Consider the following 14154-nt stretch of genomic DNA (forward strand, 5'->3'; position numbering starts at 1 on the left):
ATATATCCATCGCCCATCGTTGTCCCTTAAGCATGAACTAAGCCCGTCGGACATTATGCCAGCCCAAAATGTGGCACTTCTCCTCTCGAAAGGAGGAACGCGGTGAACAAATTGAACACCTCTCATTGGCTCTCCCCAAACTTTCGTTCAGCAGCTATCGTTTACCAGAAAAGTTCCAGTCCCATCAAAAAAAAGAACGAAATCCTTCGGGTGATGTGCTGCTTAGTCCACTGCTACGGACTGAGTCTGTGTTGATAATGTAGTCGAGTAACTCTTATTAATCGATGGTGTCTTAAACCAGATTAAATGGTTCGTCCTCTCAGCGGTAAACTAGAAGTAGCAACTCCAAGTGCATATCTAACTTCCCTAGGAAACTCTACGATTACCATGGTAGGATTTCGCCGAAGTACTAAGTTTATGTAGCGATTATGCCTTTGGTTAGTAACACACGTGTGACCAGTTCTCGATCTATTTTGCGCAGAGTTAGTGTCCAACTAGCGATTTCGTATGGTGGAGACGTCGCTTTGAGAAGCGCCTATTCGATTAGCTACAAACATTTGCGAATGCCCTTCTTCCTCTAAATCCATTATCTTGCAGGATCGATTTGTAGTATCACAAGCCGACTCAAAATTTTGCTATGATTCCTAAAATGGTACTGGCCTATAAGAACAAAATAAATCTCGAATTCTGTATTTAAGAAAAAAATATATAAACATTTTTTTATCGACGCAAAAACGATTGCGTTGTTGATAATAAACCATGAATATCCATATAATAAAAAACCATAATATATAGTGAAATTAGTTTAAAACAGAAAAATCAGGTGATGCAAAACTTTTGAAGCCATGTGTGCATATTACCATACGGAATAAATTCCTCATTCATCAATTCCAGTAATAACACTGTTCAAGAATCAGAAACTCTATTTTTCAGTCAGGCGAGACACCTGGGGAGGAAACCTAATTCGAGTGCGTTGAATCCAATGGTGCTAACCATTTTTCTAGGTCAGCTCTTACTTTCGAGATATTTTAAATTCAAATATTTAGTTCCAAGGGCCTAAGAAGACGTTATTTTTCCAATTTTTTGACCATTTACTAAATTGGAATCGATGAATATCGATCGAATGCATGTCATGTCCACAAATATATTATACGTCTAACGGAAGCAATTCGAAGAAAAAATTAATTCGTTCCCTTGGTTGTAAAGTAAGTTTCCATCATTTGATAACTTTCCAATATTCAGGCAGTTAAAAGTAGTGCGCATGTCTTAGGTCATTACTGCCAAACTTATATTTGACATTTTATGGTAGATTTGAGATTTCTGGCGAAAAGTGCATTGTAGAATAATTGAAAATAAATGTATACTGGGCGTTTTATCAACATACCGAAAAGCTTTCAGAGGATGTAGGGCTTACGGAAACAAACACATCTTTGGATCGAATAAAGTTAAGTCCCAAATCACTTTGTTCCCAAGATAGAAACTCGTTAATTTCTATTTTTTTTAAATATTTTTCAAATATTCGAAAGAGAGTTTGTGATACGGACATGAAATTATCCACCTACACCAGTGACGTCTGGGCGGTCATTCAATGAGATGGTTTTCATGAAAAATTGTGCGCCGCTGACTTTTGACATGAATATATATTTTTAATATTTCGCCATTGTTTAATTAAAAAGGCCTTTCAGTGCTTTGTTGTTCAAGCAGCCGTTTTCAAGATAAAAAAATAATTTGTCAATCCTGCGCCCACAAAAAACCGGTAAATCTTTGCCGCCATAGTGTGTCCCTAATTGCGTGTCCGTATCGCAAACCGTTTTCAAAATGTTTAAAAAGTAAGAAATTAAACGCTTTTTTCGACCTGAATATTTGCTTTTATGGGCTCTACACCGCCCGAAAGATTGCTGGTATTTCATGAAACACCCTGTATATTAACAAAATATATACAAATAAGATGAAAATTAAACAAGGTAAATGGTCGAGCCTAGCTGTCTATCAATCGAAATTTCATTTCGTATTATGGTTATTTTACGGGAGTACTCAATGGACCGGACATTGTCGTTTGATGCGGGATGAACAATTTGAAAATGCACTCAGCGAAATGGAGCTTGTGGTCTGGGATTGTGTGATAACAGTTATTAAAAAAGTTCTCGGAAATCATCGATCTGAAAATTTGTGAATGCCGACTGAAAAGATGCTCAGTGCCTTTCCCTACCTCAATATTAGAGTGTCGTTAGAATTTCACTTTTTGAGTTGCCATGTAGATAAATTCGCTGAACAATCATGAGCCGAATCCGATGAAAATGGCGGACGTTTTTGTCGCGTCACGACAAGGCTCGAACGTTGGTACTGTGACAAAAAAGCTACGAGCTCTTTTAGGTGGGATTCGTCGAAATTTGCGGGACACGCAAGGACCAATAAACGAAAATTGTTAAAATTTAAAAAAAAAAAAAAAAAACAAGAAAATGCCAATTTTTTCAGAAAAAATTATGAAGACTTGGCCTAAAACCGAGTGTAAAAAAGGAGAGTTACTTTTGCTTATTTCCCCTTTTTTTTTAATATAAACTAGGTGCTTCTTTCTTAAAACTTGCATATATTGCTTATTAACAGAGTCGCACTCGTACAACTCGATTGTGACGACACTAAAGAAAGAGAAGGATCAACTGTCTTTCCAGCCTTAAGTATGGAAAAAACCGGGCACTATCCATGAGCGTACCCTGACTAGACAACAATAAAAACTGTTGAGCATAGCATATCGTGCAGGATTTCATTGTAAAAGGTTCCGACTCCAGACGCGAACACTGCTCTTTTGAAGTCAAAGGGAACACCGCTGGGAAAATTCATGCCGACAGGGCACCTTATGCTTAACCTCCAAGGGCAGCTTTATGAATCTATCCTGCACGATAATGCTAGTCACAGGCGTAACACAGGGAATACATCACCCTGGCCTACCTTATGACGAATTAATATAATAATGATAATAATAGTAAATATGTGTTAAATCCAAAACACGGAATAGAGTTAATTATTCCTCGAATTATTTCCTTTGGCAGTATTTTTGTCGTCACGACGTGCATTCGATCGACTTTCATCAATGACGTAAAAAACTAAGAAAGACGACGTTTCCTTGACTCCTGGGACCCAAAAATTTCAATTTCGAACGTGCCCGAAACAAGAGCTGACCTAGTGAAATGGTCAGTACCATCGGATTCAGCCCGCTCGACTAGAGTTTTCCCCCCCTCCCAAGCACCTCGACCGACCAATTTCGCACTAGCGCAGTTCCGACGCGAGCAGAAAAAGCTTTGATACGGATCTGGGAAGTTTCAAAATGGCGGATTCTTATGAAATCTTGATGTTTTTTATGGCGTGCCAACGTCCATCATCGGTCAGTATCGTTCTAGCTCCCTAACGCTTAACGGTCGACCTGTCGTAGAATCGCACAGTTATTTTTCTAAATGGCGCATTTACAAGGGAACATTCTGAAGAACAACATTGAGGGGCGCTCCACTTAAACGGGAATATGCATCTAAAAACCAACTTATCCGTTATGATAATACGGATACATTGTTTTCCATAAATTTCCACAACACATTATCCCACATTAATTAGAAGGCCCGCCGTCAAACAATGTAAAATAGGACAAAGCGGCGGTACGGTTTTGTGAACAAGGGTTTTTCTTGGGATTTCCACAAAGTTTTGATTTTGGCATGAATATTCATCAACAGATCTTAAATTGAATAGCAATTTTATTAATTTATACCCTTGACAAATTAAATTAAACGAGTTATGGAGATGGGACCGTCTGCGAAAATTGCACATTATCGCGTACTAAGTTTCATGGTAATTTTGTTCAATATGTTCGCAAGTGAATTGCCAAGCTGCATTTGAAGTTGTGTTAAAATTCGAAGTAATAAATCATTTGATAAGAATTTTAGGCGGCTCGCAGAATTCAAGATTAATTAATTTACCTGGCAAGGTGAATTTTATCTATTTGCGTATAAATGCCCCATTTGTTTTCAAAGCCTCTGAAAGGGTAAATTTCATTTGCTCGAATAATATTTAAACAGAAAGCTCTTTTATTAGGGGTTTCCATCACCTGTTTATGACAGACTTCTAATTAAAATTCTCAGATTTTCAATCTACTGGGGAACGGGAAATATTCCTCTCGAAATGATTTCTAGATCCAACTACTCTTTCTTCTGGATCATGACCAAGCTAATTAATTTTCGATTAGAACTGTTTGTTCAGGTATTTTCCGCTCAAACTTTTAGGTATTAGAAAGACTATGTGTTTGACAGATTCATGCAGAAGTTCGAAATGGAAATCTTTGTCCAGGGGAGAAAGGTTTCCTTGTTGGCATCCCGTGCAGGGTGTCCCAAGTAAAATGGTGGTGATAATCGCCGAAAACCTGTGAATCCCAGAAAAACTCCGAGGTTGTCGTTCCATTGGTAGCTGTCAATAACAGAAACTGCCAGGGGTACACTGTGCATAAACAGTCAATCATATTTTATGGTTTTCGCAAATCGCAGTTTTAGGGTAACTTGGGCCATCTTTTTTAGTCGTTTGGGTCCCCTTATATCTTGTACCGTTTTTTTGAATTGTTAAGCGAAAAAAACTGTAATTTGGAAGTGGCCCATCGTCTGCAAGAACTGCGACATGTCGCGTGATTTTTTAGGGACGAAAATCGAAGGCATCGTCTTAGCAATGCTTTGGAAAAAATTCCTGGCATCACTGGATCGAATTATCTCTCAAATAAACGGACATGTCCCATGTTTCATTAAAACGTATCGCATTCCTGTTATGAATTTATTCGGCCTTATGAAGCAAGCTAGAAAATAAAACGTCAATAACTAAATTTTATTCGTAACAATATCCAACAAAAGCATACTTAAGACGTGAAAAGCTACTTAAATCCTTGTTACTTGGTTTATTTTAAAGCACTTATTTTCGTTATTTTTTTGCATCCTTCCGGATAGCATTCATACATGTTTCTGTCAGCGCCAAACCCTGCTTCATACGAAGAAGCACTCGACCTGACACATAAATGGCGGTTTTCGTTAACAATTTGCCTATATGAATGGTTCCAATCCATCCAATATCGAAGCAGAGTTAGATTCCATTTTGGGGCAATCCGGTCCTTCGTTAACGACTCTGAAATATTGAGTGGCAGAGATTAAATACGGCGGTAGGAGTTGCCGAAACGAACTCCGCAGTGGGCGACCCAATGACACTCCAGATCTGACCACTCCAGATATTGTGATCAAATCCGCAAAACCGTGCTGAAAGATAGGCACTCCAAGAGGAACTTTACATCGCATTTTTGACTAAAGTATTGAACGCGGGAAAGCTGTGAGTAAAATGAGTACGGCGATTACTCACAATTGAACAAAAACAGTTCCGTGAGGATGTTTCAAGGGAGTGTTTGGCAAAGATTCACAGCAGTAAAACCTAGTTTTAGCATCTATTCATAACCATGGATGAAACGTGGGCCCGTCATTTCCCACCTGAGACGAAAGAGCAATCCAAACAACGGGCTCAAAGAGACCCCAAAGAAGGCGAAAACCGGTCCATCTGCAAGAAAGGTGAGGGCGTCAGGTTTTTTTTTGGGATGCACGTAGGATCATTTTTATTGGGCACTTCTGGAAAGAGAAAACAATAAACAGAGAATATTAGCGCCTAGAGAATAATCAATTATTGAGCGAAGGTATTAGGGAAAAACCTCCGCATTTGGTGAAAAAGAAAACCTTGTATCAACAAGGCAACGCACCAGCCCGCTCTTCCATCATCGCGATGGCCAAAATCAATCAACTCTGTTTGAAACCTTTATATCAGCCACTTTATTTGCCAGATTTAGCCCCTGCAGACTATTTTCCATTTCCACGCATGAAAAAATGGCTCGGAGGAAGGAGATTTGCCAGTAATGAAGAAGTGGAGTCCGCGGTTGATGCCTCATTCGAGGCTGCTTACCATGAACAAGCAGTAGACGCCAAAGAACATCGCTGTGAAATTTGTGACAATCTCAAAGGAGACTATGTTGGAAATTAATATATAATAAATACTTCTGGGATTATCCTCGTTTTATACGTCAAGCGAAGCTCACGCTTGCACTCAAATGAGCGCTCCGTCTGTTTGAAGGCACAGGAAGTGATTTTGAGATTTACTTGAGCGGAGATATAGGATGAAAAGGCTTTAAGTCGGTTTCTCAGATTTTCAGTTATCGTTGACTTTTTATTCTGTGGTTTGCCTAATCAAACGAAATATATTCGCAACCAGAATATGCGTTTTTATTTTGTGAATTTCAGCTCTTGGAATCTCTTGCGGAAATCTAGTGAGTAATGCCGAAAATCATGTCGAAGGCCATGCACTTTTAAAAAGACCACCCTGTACACATTTCCCTCGTATCTTCCTTCCATCTCTTCCAGCCTACACGTACATGTGCACATATAGAGGCTCAACAGTCTCGTAGAAATTTTTTTTATCATTAAACCTCATGCAGATTATGACGATTTTGAGTTCTGTGAGAAGTTCTGAACATACCTCAGGTGATATATCCAAATTTGAATCAACGGCTTTCGAAAAGAATTATAAAAGATAAAAATAATGATAGAACTATGAATACTCAGGAATAACAATAGGAGCTGCTATGATCTAATGCGTTAAATATTCATAGTGTGCCCCATTGACTGCCCGAGAGTGGGCAAGCAAGAATTCAAATTTCCCAAGAAATTTTCTTATCGCTTTAGGAGTATTTGTTAAGCTTCTTGAGTAATTTTACTTTTTAACTCTTCTACTTTGTGAGGCTTACTTAAACACACCCGATGTGTCAGATAAACCGATAAAAAAAGTCCATAGCGGTGAGATCCAGCGATTTGGCAGGCCACTTTAATTGCCATATTGCCCAAATACTTCGATAACTGTAGAGTTTAGCTACGGATATGTTGCATGAGACATGTTCAGAATTTGTCAAAGAACTCGATGTCGACATGGGATTCCATAAGGAAAAAAATGGAAAAGTACGTTCATCTACTTCACGACTAGCCCTGTATATGTGTCTGTTGCGTTAAACAATGTACAACCAAAAACGATATTTGACCTGTTCCAGCATTTTCACGAAAAATATTTCCTTCAATTTTCAACGAGTCCATGCGAGAGCTTTTCGTCGTGTGTGTGTGTCTAAAGTCGTACACACACGACGTATAAGTATTAGCGCTTGTTTCCCGTTTCCTTACATAATCTTTCCAATCCTACTTGTACACGACTTGTAAATCATTTGCGAACTTGTTAATAATGGCGCTTCAATTACATTAAATACGGCACAATTAAATACAAAATTTAAAAAAAAAATGAAGACAATTTTAAATTCTCTGGTGCAGAATAAAAATTGCTGTTAATTAGCAGTCAGTCGGTCCCTTTTCGGCCTTAAAAGGGCTCCATCCCGACAGACGTGAAAGTTATCAATCTGTTAATAATTTATTGAGGAAAACGTTCCCACTTTTTACATCGACTTGAGCAAATTTATATACAGTTCCAGCTGTATTGTTGCGATTGAGAATCCTCCTGGAAACAGAATTCCAAAAGTTCTGAATGGAATTCGGGTCCGGTGAATTTGCCGGCCATTCTATGCTCGAAATATTTTCCGCACACTTCGCCCTCGACGTCGCTTACAATGATTATCATTCGTCAAGATGGGATTAGTCCCATTTCCATTACGTAACTGATAAATAATACACACAGTAATATTTACGAAGTAAAAAAATTTAGTTCTTGCGCCGATTAAATTGGTATTCTCGGTTGATGTGCTGGATAGGAAATTGCTTTAAATGTTGATGAATTTTATAGTAATTAGGGCTAAAACGGAGATTCGGACATAATTAAATTCAACAACTGTTGGTTATTTTAACGGTGTTTTTACGCGAAACGTGCAGTTTGTAGATGCCGCACAGGCGAGTTGTTTTCAAAGTATCGATAGCCATAAATTTTGCCTCGCTAAGACCATAATTGATTAAATCGAACGCGATCACGTGATGAAATGTGCAATTCGATTTGCATAAATGTTGCTAATTTTTAAGGAGAATTTAAATTTATGTTTCAGCTCTTCGAGGACAGTTTCAGGTCGTGACTCAGCAATTGAGCATTTTCGCTGCGTTTTTAAACGTTAAACATCTACTCGTAAATTACGTGAAATAAAATTTATGTAACGAATAAAAATGCGACAAGCAACGTAACCCTTTGGCAAACACAAGCATTAATTCGTGATTTGGGAAATACCAACATGCAAATCTCAACATGCTTCTTGGAACGCACGTAAGGGGGACGTTAAGGCTTTTGGATATCAAACTATAGAACCTGTTGTTAACTTTTGATATCAGCACGAATAAGGTTAAATTCAGGAGAACTAGACGCTAGAGATGTCTTAATATAACTAAGCAAAAAAAAGAGAAGCGTTCAAACCTTTCAAAAGCTGCTGTGCTCATTCATCAAATTAATCGTGGCTTCTTCATGTTCAAAAAATGTTTGTTTTTTTTTTTAATGTAAAGAACAGTCCAATTCCAATTCCGAACACGAGAATGAAATTAAAATAATTAAAAAAATTCCTTTCAAATGGCAACGTACTCGCGTATTCTGAGACGATCACGCGTCCATATGACACTCGCGTCCGCGTTCTGAGGGCGTCCCTTCGTCGAGTCGTCCAACGAACGAATGATTAGGGCCTTTCGTCTTGGCTGCTGCTTGCGGCATCGCCACCAACGAATCTGCTGCGTATCGACCGCATTTTCCATTTTTGGCTTTATCTTCTGATGCATGAAACCTGGATGCCAGGAAAGTTTCAAAAGTTTAATTGTTTTGGTATTAATTTAAAAATTGCATTGTTTCCATATGCGTCCTTTCCATGACAAATTTAAGTACTTAACATAAATTCTTTACACCTTATTCAAAAATATTAAAATGCATGCAGATGGCTACTGCAAATTTTGTCTGAGGAACTTTCGACGTCAGAGGTATGGAAATGAGTTTTAAATAAAGGCGGGAGTCGAGATGGCTTCTGGGCTGAAGTTAGTCATCTAGCATGAGGCCAATATCTTGATACCAGCTGGTAACTGGGACTAGGTGTGCCAAAGGGCCTAATCGAGAGAGCAGGCGATGGGTAATAATCGGATCAAATTCTGCCGGAAGTTTATGGTTAAATACAGCGCTTGTAAAAATGTTGCAACACGTTTATAACTTTCATCGACCTGATATTGGAGAAAATGCTCAAATGCGTGCAATTTTATTTGAGAAAGGGCGTTTAATGCATTATTTTCGATGTCTAAAATTTTCACCCTCATTCAGGTAGCTGTATTAATTTTTTATTTTCAAATTAGAAGGTATCCACGGTAGCACATTAAATTAAATATAATTCAATAAGAGATGCAACGATGTACCCAGAACTAAAATTGGATACGCAGTTTTCTTAAAAAAAAAATACAACGAAGGCCACATCCTAAAAATATTAAAAGTTTTAATCTTTCCATCCTAGATAAACAATTCATTCTTTTTTCACTTTGAAACAGAGTGAAAAGGTGGCAATAAGACTTAGAAATCCCAAATCGTCCATAATGCAAACAATTTTTTAAATAGAAAATATTTTGAGTTCGTAGAATGCATTAAAAATTGAGCTCAGTTGTTAGGCTTCTACCACCGTAACAATATAAAAAAAAATTAACTCTTTATCTGAGAAGCACAGAATCGACATTTAACGAAAAATATCCGAACCGACCTATTTTTAGTTTGTCGGATTAACAACAAATTTCAACAAACTGATAGTGTGAAAACGGTTACAAAATGTGAAAAACTTCGAACGGCAACTGGTGGCGATAAAGCACTAGACATTCCTTTATCCATCGATGAAAACCCCATACAGTCTACCAGCGATCTTGGCGATGAGTTTGATGTATCTGCAAAGTCAGTAAGCAATCTTTTAAAACGTGAAAAAATTCATCCATGCAAAATTTCCCTTACCTAAGTGCTGATAGCTGAAGATTTTGATCGCAGGTTGGAATTTCGTGAATTGATGTAAGGAAAAGGCGTTCAGGATAATAACTTCTTTTAAAAAATGTTATTTTGGAATGAAGCAAAGTGTTGCTTAAATGGATCTATTCATCGACGTAATTGTCGTTACTGGTCTACAGACAATCCTGATACGATGAGAATTCCGCATACGTAACATCTGTAAAAACTCAATATATATTTATGGATGGGTATAATCGGTCACCAGTTCATCGGTCCATTTTTCATAGAAGAGATCTTAAACAACGCGTCACAGATGCACATGTTGCAAAACGAAATAGTACCACTAATCGCTGCAATTTTTCCTGGATAAATGGGAAAGAAGTGGTCAATAATATTTAATTGTAACAAGGTTCTGCACCGCCACATTATGCTATCTCTTTAAGAGGGCATCTCGTTGAGATTTTTTTGTAGGAGTTGGATCGGTAGAAGGAGCGCAACAGACTGGCCGCCGCGATCTCCCGATTTTAATATGCTCGATTTTTCGGAGGGGTCGCTTAAAAGGTTCCGTTTGCAAAAATAAACCACAAAATTTTCATGATTCAGGTCTCAAAATTCAAACAGAATTAGAATTAATAACAGAAGCAACACTGAATAATTGGATAAAAAAGTTCGAGGAACGACTGAGTCATTGCCTAATTGTTACTGGGGCCCAATTTGAGCATTTTTCATAGGAATTTCAATTTTGCTTGAGGTAATAGTGAGTTACTTGATTTTGCATCTAATAACTTTATTTTTTAAGAAAGCACATATCCTATTTCAGGTTTTAGTACATCGTTGTATCCCTTATTGAACTACCTTTTCTTTGATATATTACGATGACTACCTTTCCGTTTGAAAACCAAAAGTTAGTAAGAGTAGCTGGATAGGGGTGAAAATTTTGATAATCGAAAATAATGCGTTAAATGCCTTTTTTAAATAAAATATTATGCTTTTACACATTTAAAAAAAATATCTGGTTTATAAAAGCTACAAACCTATTGCAATACTTTTTACAAGCGCTGCATACAGGATGTATGAAAAGATATTAGTGCCAATGAGTTCTGAGCACTAGAGTATAAAAATACAGATTTTTTCTGCTAATTTTACTTTATACAAAAATTGTTGGTTTTCATTCGACAAGGTGTCGAGACAATTTTTGTTATTTTAAAAAGTAAGAATAAACCTAACAGTTTTTACTTTACACACTTGAAACGCTTCTAAGCAGATTTTTGAGAGTTATATACAAAAACATTTTGTGTAGTTGCTGGAAAGAACCCAGACATTTGCAGATAGCATGCAGTGTATTTAACGAAGACAATAATATTCTTACTTGAACTAAGAGCCATACCCAGAGCTCAAAAATTACGAACAAACCCTTTTACATGAAAAAAATATTTATAAATATCATCAAGTCATTAAATGATTGCATGACGAGGTAGCCCATGAAAACAATAAAATCTCTTAGAGGCGCCGTTTTTTACATTTTTTTTTTAGTTCTGCAATATTCATAATTAGTCGCAACTCTATTGGTGAACAGCTTGTCTCGTCAGGACTCATAAGTAAATTATGTTACATTTTCCCTAACGCCTCGACACATTGAATTCACTAGTATTGAGATAAGGAAAATTATGAAAAGTTACGTCCTTTTCCCATTTCTTCTTAAACGCTTAACTTTTATTTCTAAACCTACTACTTACATTCGTACCAGCGCTTCCTCACATTTCTATGAGTCGTTAATTTCGTATGCTGTGCAGGATCAGAATTATACGGATAACGTCAACTTCGCTATAACTACAGCAAAGACTTCTGGAAATAGATAAGAGCGGTCGAAGCATTGGCTAAGGGTTTAGAGCGCTCTTCACTATTTTAGTTTCAGAAAGTTTCAAGATATTGTATTGGAAATAACCTTAAAAAACATAATTTTTCAACGTCAGTATATTTTGTTTTTGACAGCTGTTAATAACGTCACAATATTGACATATGTCAAAATTATGACATACGTCAAAATCAAACATCAATATCTTCTTAGTTAATGTTATTAATCGTTAAATCGTCTTGTTGACTAAAGGCAAAACAGAGTTTCATTATAAACGAACGTTGTTTGACATTACACCGAAGCCCTGACTAATAATTAACATGTTTTTACTCAATTATCGACCATGATTTCCGTTGTGTTTGGGCGGAAAGATGTCACGGAGGCTCATTTGAAATAGATCTATTTGAGTCTTTCCGTGGTGTTCGCGGGGAACCAATGCAACGAAGGGGCCTGCAGCAGCGGCGTAGAAATAATAGAATATGTAATTTCATTCGATTCACCTACAATGCAGGATCCATATATAGATTAATCGCGACTGCAGACCTGAGAGATTTTGATCGCCTACAAAAGCCTATTGTTGAACACCAAAATCGGTTAGTAAACTGCAAAAATCTCCCAAAGCTCCTGAAATTTTTATACCTGCACAACTTGCTGGTCCTTCTGACATTGCGACACGAAAAAGGGGGGAAAACTTCTTTGAAGCGATTCAGTAGATCACATCATAAATTGGTTATTGGATTTGAGAACACTTCCCCGTTACCGGGTAAAAAACCGGGGGGGGGGACCCCGGACCGGGTGTTTCGTGACATTCCTGTTATACAGGTTGGCCCTAAAATGGCTGTCCAACGTTTAACCAAAAATAAGGCGTTTCAGGCAGACTTATCTACACCCAACGTTGCTTCATTTTGGGGCGTGAAAGTTTTCAAAATAATATAAGTTTTTCGACGTAGTTGCTGAACGCCTTTGTTGATTTGAACTCATTTTGGAACTAAAAGTGACTGCATAAATTGGAATGTTTAGATGTAAGCGGGATCCTTTATTAATGGGTTAAAGTATTAAAAATGGCGCGTGTTTCGTAAATAAAAGTATATATTTTTTTATCCTCCGCACGAACGCTCTCAATTTCTTCTCTGCAGAGGCAGGAACGCCACGGCAGGGAAAGGTTAACTAGTGAGTTAACCTTGTCTTGAAACTTTTGTGTTTCTTGTCAAACTTTGGCCAGACACACAGTTTCCGTAGAAAAAATTCATTTATTGTGCCTCGCAATTCGTCAGTATTATTTAGTCGGGACGAAAACATGAATCAAATTTTAATCCTAAATAACTACCAACTTAGTTTAACTTTTGTAACAAACGTTCGGAATATTGCCCGTTTTCTTGAATACATGAGTAAATGTGTTTCGAAAAATTAATCCGCATTTTGAGCATCGAGGGGGCTTTTTAACGTTGCTCCGAGAACAACGACGATTTGCAAAGATATTTGTGCAAAATAATTTCTTGCACAAAAACTACATGTCGGAGAACAAACTTACAAGACACAGGAAAGGTTTAAAATACAGTCAGTTAGTGGCGAAGGAAAATTTCAAGTCACTCCTACAGGGGGCAACGAAAATATAAACGATTTTCGTTCGCGAATCGTCCGCCACTTGTAATATTTCAACCCATTGAGAAAGATCCCGTTTGCGACAAATCACGCCTGTTTATATAGTAACCTTTAGTTCTAAAATAAGTTAAAATCGATCAAAGAATTTCGCAATTTTTCCGAAAAAAATCAAATTAATTTGAGGATTTTTGCCTCCTCCGACGGCGAAACGAAGCAACATTGGATGTACGTAGGTAAGTTTGCCTAGAACGCATTATTTCCGGCTAAGGAAATGTTAGTCAGGCAGAGAGACAGTCATTTTAAACAGCCAGACAAAGACACCCTGTATATGTACTCTAATTTCCCGTGCCACCGTCGGCTAAATAATTATAGAGCGCATAATATGCTTTCTACATTAGCGCAGTGTAAACTTTATACTCTGTTCAAACTATTTCTGTAGTCCAACTCTCCAATTGAGGGAGTGTGAACTTGTAAACAACGTAACCTGTCGATCTAAAAATAAAATTGGTTGGCACATTTAAATTTTTTTATAGTACTTATCCTGTTTTAACCTCAGAGAAGTACGACCATAAAACATTTTTAAATACAGTGAGGATAACAATTAATCGTTAGCAATAAAAAAAAATACTAAACTATTTCTATTTCGTTGAAAAATTATGTTTTTCGTAGTAAAACTTCTTATAGCATTATGGATTGAAATTCATTCAAAAACA

The 14154-nt window shown here is 37.3% G+C and overlaps 1 protein-coding gene across 2 annotated transcripts in view; it reads right to left on the reverse strand.

Moving 5' to 3' along the window:
- nolo (no long nerve cord) overlaps positions 1-8686 on the reverse strand; it is a 252886-nt gene extending 244200 nt beyond the window's left edge. For both annotated transcript variants that reach the window (XM_066283257.1, XM_066283256.1), the window contains exon 1: positions 8446-8686. The gene's annotated coding sequence lies outside the window, so the exon portion shown is untranslated. The remainder of the gene's footprint in view (positions 1-8445) is intronic.
- Between the last annotated feature and the right edge of the window lie 5468 nt (positions 8687-14154).

This window comes from Euwallacea fornicatus, chromosome 6 (genome assembly GCF_040115645.1).
Source record: "Euwallacea fornicatus isolate EFF26 chromosome 6, ASM4011564v1, whole genome shotgun sequence".
Taxonomy (NCBI): domain Eukaryota; kingdom Metazoa; phylum Arthropoda; class Insecta; order Coleoptera; family Curculionidae; genus Euwallacea; species Euwallacea fornicatus.